The sequence below is a fragment of the Silurus meridionalis genome, chromosome 10, assembly GCF_014805685.1.
Source record: "Silurus meridionalis isolate SWU-2019-XX chromosome 10, ASM1480568v1, whole genome shotgun sequence".
Lineage (NCBI taxonomy): Eukaryota > Metazoa > Chordata > Actinopteri > Siluriformes > Siluridae > Silurus > Silurus meridionalis.
Window position 1 is genome coordinate 12,487,773 of NC_060893.1, and position 7,046 is coordinate 12,494,818.

The 7,046-nt window shown below is 35.3% G+C and overlaps 2 protein-coding genes across 2 annotated transcripts in view; both read left to right on the top strand.

Annotated features, from left to right (window-relative positions):
• Nucleotides 1-404, top strand: part of LOC124392448 (dynein light chain roadblock-type 2-like) — a 7,086-nt gene extending 6,682 nt beyond the window's left edge. The window contains exon 5 of the transcript XR_006927157.1: nt 1-404. This exon is cut by the window's left edge and continues 14 nt beyond it. The gene's annotated coding sequence lies outside the window, so the exon portion shown is untranslated.
• Nucleotides 1-404, top strand: part of LOC124392447 (dynein light chain roadblock-type 2) — a 1,899-nt gene extending 1,495 nt beyond the window's left edge. Inside the window, exon 4 of the mRNA XM_046859499.1 lies at nt 1-404. This exon is cut by the window's left edge and continues 167 nt beyond it. The gene's annotated coding sequence lies outside the window, so the exon portion shown is untranslated.
• Nucleotides 405-7,046: the final 6,642 nt, after the last annotated feature.

A 7,046-nucleotide genomic window follows, 5' to 3' on the forward strand; every position in this document is an offset into this window, starting at 1 on the left:
GGTGTTATGGAGGACTGCAACTCTACTTCAACCTGAAAACAACCTTTCGTGATTCAGTCTTTTGTTCTGGGCTCAAATCTGATCTGCTGAAAGTCTCAGCACAAACACACAAAGCGTCGAGCTTCACCGGACTGAGCAGTCTAATGGCATCTTTACTCTGCTGCTCGATCTGTCCAAAACCATTAAAACCGAAACCAAACCAATGCATTGACGTTGATCCGCTCCCAGACACAAACCACATATCTTTCATTAAGATCACTAATTAATTTATTCTTTCTTTGCCTTTCCATGCAAATTGCTCTTCAGATTGTATTTTAAACCACTTACATGCATATAACTGCACTACTTTTTACTTTGCAAAAACATTTTGTTTAGTTAAATAAAATGTAATCTGAAGGGGGAAATTCTAGTTACGTATTTAATTTCAGAAATGTAGCTAATTTGATGTTACTTTGTACTTTACTAAGCTGTCCACTAGATGGCGCTGCTGCTCTTTACATTTAGCTTTAAACGAGCGATTGTATTTATTCTTGTTTGATGAAGATGAGCAGGGACTGCTATAAAAATATAATAGGATTAAGGATTTAGCTCAGTAGCTTTAAATATAATTTTGCTATATCTAGAGGTTCTTTTAGGGAATAAAATCTTTGTTAAAGGTGAGAATAAAGGCTATATAATGGTGTTAAATTCTTGCCCTAAAGTATAGCAAGATACACAACTCTTGGGATAAAGTAAGACCACAGTGATTAACATGGAAGTATATTAAAAACAGAGAAATATTTACCCCATCTGGTGTAAAGGGGGATTTATTAGTTAATTCATTGATATATTCACTTATATTTACTGCTTTGGGGGCTTATGGTCTTTGTGGGAGTTTATACATGCATACATACATACATACATACATACATACATATGCACAAAGTACATGTAGAACCAGCTGAACAAAAACCATTGGCAAGCAAATCATTAAATTAATAATTAATTAATTAATTATTAATACATAAATAGTTTAATATTAAACATATATAACATATATAAAGATTATTATATAAACTATAGAATACACACAATTATATTATTACTTATTATATTTCTTATATGCACATGACTGATTGCACAATGATAATCACAATCAGATTTCTCAATAGTAAAATTAAATGTTATCAAAATTATTCAAATAAATTCATTATTATTAGTAGTATCATTAACACCATTTTGTTCCATGATGTGCTTCATAAGCCTTCATTCCCTTTAATGGATCAATCAAAATAAAAGGTGTCTCATTCACAATAAATCACAATGTCTATTAAATGCAATGAATTCTAGGCAAAATAAACAAATAAGCCATTGTATTGTGCAAAGGAATATACACAAGGAATATACACAATATAGTGATTTTATTTGTGTGACATGCCCTTAATGATGATGATGATGAGGATAATAATATATTGTGCCACTAGTACATGCGTTGTATTATGTCACTGATCCGGTTTTCAATTTCCAGCTAATCTACATGTATGGTTAATGATTATTTCTCATTAATTAATTTAATAATTAGCTGTGAAGAAGTGCAGAGTCCACAGGATTATAGGCTCAATCTGTTTCCATTAGCATGCTATAAGTCACTGTGTATGAGTGTGTAAGGTAGAACCATCTCACACACTGTACACAGGCAGATTCACACACCCACGGTTGATTAATAAATTAAATGGTTGCTATAATTTGATCGCTGTGGAGTACACTCGTATCAGAGTTCATATGCAGCAGCTGTGCTGTGTGGAGAAGGAGAGCATTCGGTTGACACAGGCTTGGCCAGGCCAAATGTCACCTGAAACCTGGCCTTCCTCAAGCCTGAGCCTGCTATGACTGATTTGCTTGTTTGCTGATGCTCTGCTTCAATGCTTCAGCTGTGCCTAAATTAGCTAATGCTGTCAGGTGAGTATATTGTCTAGTTTCATTACACCATCAGATTGTAATAAAGCACAACATGGTTTAAGTCTGTCATTTCATTTTGGAGACTCATATAACCTTTGTAGGCAATTTTTTTAATGGCAGGAGATTTCAATTTCTCTGATTTTTATTACAGAACAAATGGTTACCACTTGTTGCCTAGATTTAACAGCCTTAAAAAAACACACACAAAACAGACAAATTATTAATAAAATTACATATAATATAGAAAGTTAATATAATAGATGGAGATAAATTAAATAGAAAATATATGTAAAATAAATCTATCTATCTATCTATCTATCTATCTATCTATCTATCTATCTATCTATCTATCTATCTATATATATATTTTTTTGTGTCAAATGAGAAGTGTGAAAAACAAATAACGTGTGGAACATTTCACGTAAGAAAATGAATAATTCATGTATAAGAAGCACATGTGTGTCTTGTGTGACTAATCATGTGTGAGAATAAATGACAAAAATCACATGCCACAATGCCTTAATCATGGGTAAATAATCATTTAGAGGTAAAAAAATTAAAAATAAAAAAAAAACCTGAAAAATGATTTGTGAAAATAATCATCACATGCAGGAAAAAATATCCTGTGGAAAAACATGCATGAAACAAAAACACATAATGTGTGATATGTGTGGTGCCTTGAGACCACGTGTGCAAATTATTCACACGTGAACAATGTGTGGTTTTGTCTGTAAGCTTGCTCATTATGATTCAATTTGTCTATGTTCTGTTATGTGTGTTCAAAATATTTGCAATGAATGAGCATTATATTGTATCTGTGTGATCTAGAGCACCACATGAACAGTGAATTGTTTTGCAAGACCCAAACCACATTTGGGAAATAAAAAACACAGTCCATCTTACATCACAGTTTATAGTACATCTTAAATAAGGATATATTATTTACTGTAAATAATTGAGAGACAGTATCTGCTGTTTTTTCTCAATTAGAATTACGAGTGCATTTTAGTTTACATGTTATTGTGTTTTGACTGAAACTTTTCTCCTGTACCTAGAGTGGCAGCCTTTGAAAGATCTGTTAGCTTTTACGTGATATAGTGTCAAGAAGGTACAGCATTTAATTCACCCCAAATGTAATCAGTCAGCCATGATATAATATTTGCTCTTCAATATTAGCTGTATTAGATTTTTACTACAATTGAATAGGTGAAGATGAACAGCATAAAGCATAAAAGTCTATCCGATCAAAACTCTCCCTCTCCATCAATCATTACTAAATCACTTTCGTATTTATGTCATGTAATATTGTTACTGTTAAAATTCACCAACAGTGAGTCCGAAAATTAGAATACTGATGTTGTTCTTCAGACTCTTTATTGTTCACTTAAAAAGAGTCTTCAGGTCAACTTTGTTCACCAGCTCACATAGAGAGCAATGATCATCGAGTCTGCAAAAAATAATTCTAGAAATTAACTGTAAATATTTCATACAATTCCTACTTCATTCACAAAGTAACTTCAGTCAACCAGAACATAATGCTTTTATGGTGTTGGCCAGTTTCTGATGCAGCCTGCATTTGTTAGGAAGATGCGCTCAGACATGTTATAGCACCGCTGGAGCAGAGAAGCAGGATAAGGAACTTACTCAAGAAGTGAAAACTGCTCAACAAAACATTATTATAGCCTTATTTACTGTATTATCATTTTAATACAGTATTTTCTTTTTATCCTAAAACACATTTTTTAGTTTGTATGAACAACATTGCAAAAATTACATCTAGGATCTTGTCATCTTTAGTATTTTCTTTTATGATAAACCAAATGCAACATTATTACATTCTGAAAATATACAAATGTTACTTATTTCAAGCCAGATATTTTTTCTTAATCAGTTTGATATTTTTTATATATGTGTGAGAATCTCTGTGTGAGGATCTATGTGTGAGAAACTCTGTCAAAAGCCGAATTGTGATGGCTGGACCACTGTTTTAGAGCATCTCCAATACGACAGGTCTTGTGAGATGTTCCAATAGTGTAGTGGTTAATACCTATAAAAGGCCAAATGAAAAACTATTTCTTTTTTACATCATATGGACAGCCAAGTGCGTTTGTATAATTCACTTGGGGAAGAAATAGCGCAAGCATGTGTGTGTGGTGAGATTAGTTATCTAGAGATTAGATTAGATTAGATTAGATTAGATAATGTTAGCTACATTAGACTCATAGTGTAAAACTATGGAAGCAATAACATTGTTTGTGGTAGATGAGAAAAAAAATTGATATTTCACCAAATTATTTGTTTAAAAAACTTAAGTGGATCCACTTATTTTGTTTCCTCTGGTATAATGGTATGCACAGGAACTCTGCAAGATCATGCAATCTTGCTTCTGATCGATTGCAGACAGTCTATTTCTTTTCCTGCCTCCGTTTACATCACCCTGTGAGAGGAAATCCCTGATGTGTAGTAATGGCTCTGGTTATAATTTCTAATAGCATAGAGAGGGATCTGGTTGCTTCAGCTTGGTGCGGCTCAGCTGGGATGTTATGCTCGATCTTATTCCTGCGTGCATGCCATCTGCTCTCTGCTGCATCTTACCTTCCCCTTAGTGCTTGCTGTTGGCAGGTGGCACTGGGCGAGCAGGAGGGTTCTCAGGTTCAGTGGCCTTGTGCACTGGTGCCAGAGCCATGTGAAGGGACGATCAGTGCAAGGCAATTAAACAACAAATTAAAGAGCAGGTCAATTAGTGAGATTAAGAGAGAATGTGGTTCTGGCAAACATGCTTGTATGGTAAGAACAGAGAAATGTCAGGGTGTGTTTAAGGAATGCGCCAACACTTTGGTTATATTGTCTATAAGGTTGATTTAAGTATTTAACCTGCAATGGACAAAATTAATGTCTCCAAAAATCATGTTTATTGGTATTTTCATCAAATTCCTTCCTTTAGTTGAAAGATGAAGGGTTTGGCTGCAGCTGCTGTGAGCCATCTGTCCGAAATCTTAAAGATGAGACACCATACTTCTGTGTTCACCGATGCGTGTTCACTCAGCACAGTCTGTGTATCGACTTTTCGCTTTTATCGTATATGTGTAAACATTTGGCTGCTGATATTTATGCTGCATTGAAAGTATAATGCAGGGAAGTTATTGCATTACGTTGGATATGTGCCTGCAGCTGCGCTACTTGACAAGTGAAATGTGTAACATAGCTGGAGACATCATCATTTTCCACAAATGCCCCAAGGCTCATACATGCATGAGGTGTTTTTATAGCAGGTTTCATTCTCTGTGTGCACTACATTATATGGAAGACACAATAGGCTGCTAATGAGGCGAAGGCACTTTTGGAGCACAATATAGCCAAAAGCAGTAACACTGAGCAGCAGAATGGTCCTTTCTCCACTCTAACCTGTGTTTCTGCCTTTCTGGCTCATGGGAATCTATTAGCTATTATAACATTTGTGTGTGTGTGTGTGTGTGTGTGTGTGTTGGGAGGAGTGATTCATTAAATTATAAATAAGTAAGTATGCCTGAGGTATTTTTCCTGCATCACATTACCGCAACGCAGATGGTGCTTGTGCATGCAAGAGTGTGTGTGTGTGTGTGTGTGTGTGTGGGTGTGTATGTATGTGTGTGTGTGTGTGTGTGTGTGTGTGTGTGTGTGTGTGTGTGTGTAAGTGTGCACGAGTGTGTGGTGTTTAAGTGTGGCCTGAGAATGCTTCAATGAACACATCACTGTAATGGCATTGACTTTAACATACTTTGTGTGAAGAGGCAGTTCTTAAATATTTAATTTCTGTGTTGAGCTTGTTTAATAAGGATCACTGTAAAGAGTGGAATCCTCAGTTCTCTCTCTCTCTCTCTCTCTCTCTCTCTCTCTCTCTCTCTCTCTCTCCCTCTGTCCAATGTTTGCTTTTTTTCTCATGATGATTTATCTTATGAACAATTTGTGTCCAGGAGCTACCAGCTGTTCACTTTAAAAGTGACCAAAACCTGGTGTGTGAAGGGGTGGTTTTTGTATGTGTGTGTGTAGGTGTGTGTGTGTGTGTGTGTGTGTGTGTGTGTGTGTGTGTATATGTGTATGTGTGTGCGTGTGTGTGCGTGTTTCTGAAAGCCTGGGGATGTACCTAGCTGTCACTCCATTAAGGCTGCACCCATGACAGGCTTAAAAAAAAAAAAAAGGTGACACTATAAGCAGTACCAAAAGAAAGGTACAATAAGTTTATTTTTGTTAACACTTTCCAAAAGTCTACTCACTGTGAATTACAAAATGTTATGTTCAAAGCTTCTACATTGGTTACTAGTTACCTTTCCTGATCTATTTTGACATAATCCTAGCTTTGGCACGCATGCAACTGATTTAGAGCGGAGCAGATTCCTATAGACGAAGTCAGTGCGATTCTGCATGGCCACCACATATCAGGATCTACTGTTTAGGATCGATTTCATGCCATGATTCAGGCTACTTTTTCAGCTATTCTTGCAACAGGAGGGAAAGGTCAACTGCAGAAAATTGTGCCGTTTGAAATGGAAAATACATTTAAAAGCATCAATCATAATGTAATTATTCTAAGCGTATCATACTTAAAATAATTGTGCAGCAAAACTGTTTCAAACAAGTTTTTTGTTTGAACAATTACTTCCAATCTCCAACATATTACAGAATATTACAGAAATGTTAAAAACAGTACATGACGTTGCATTTCTAGATGCAGAAGTAAACATGCACTACTGATCAATTGTTCTTAAAAGCCACTTCGACTGCTAGCTTAAACATGATATAACTCTGTAACACTTAAAGTAGTAGTTTACAGCAGTAAACAATGCAACATTTCTATTTAACTCACCTTCGGTAGTTTCTTTTTCACATTTGTGAAAAAGATGTGGTTAGAAACTGCTATCTAAAGGCTTACACTCTTTCATAACCACTAGCTTTCCTGTGCTTTAGCACTAGCAAGCCACAGCCACATGTTAATCTTTTAAGTTTGCAATACTGTCAAAAGAAAAGTGGTTCAAATAATTAAAACATTACAGCACTGAAATAAAGAAGACTAAGTCTATAATAATATGCTCCTAAAGTGTTGATCTTCAAAAAAGGTATGATTAGACGGG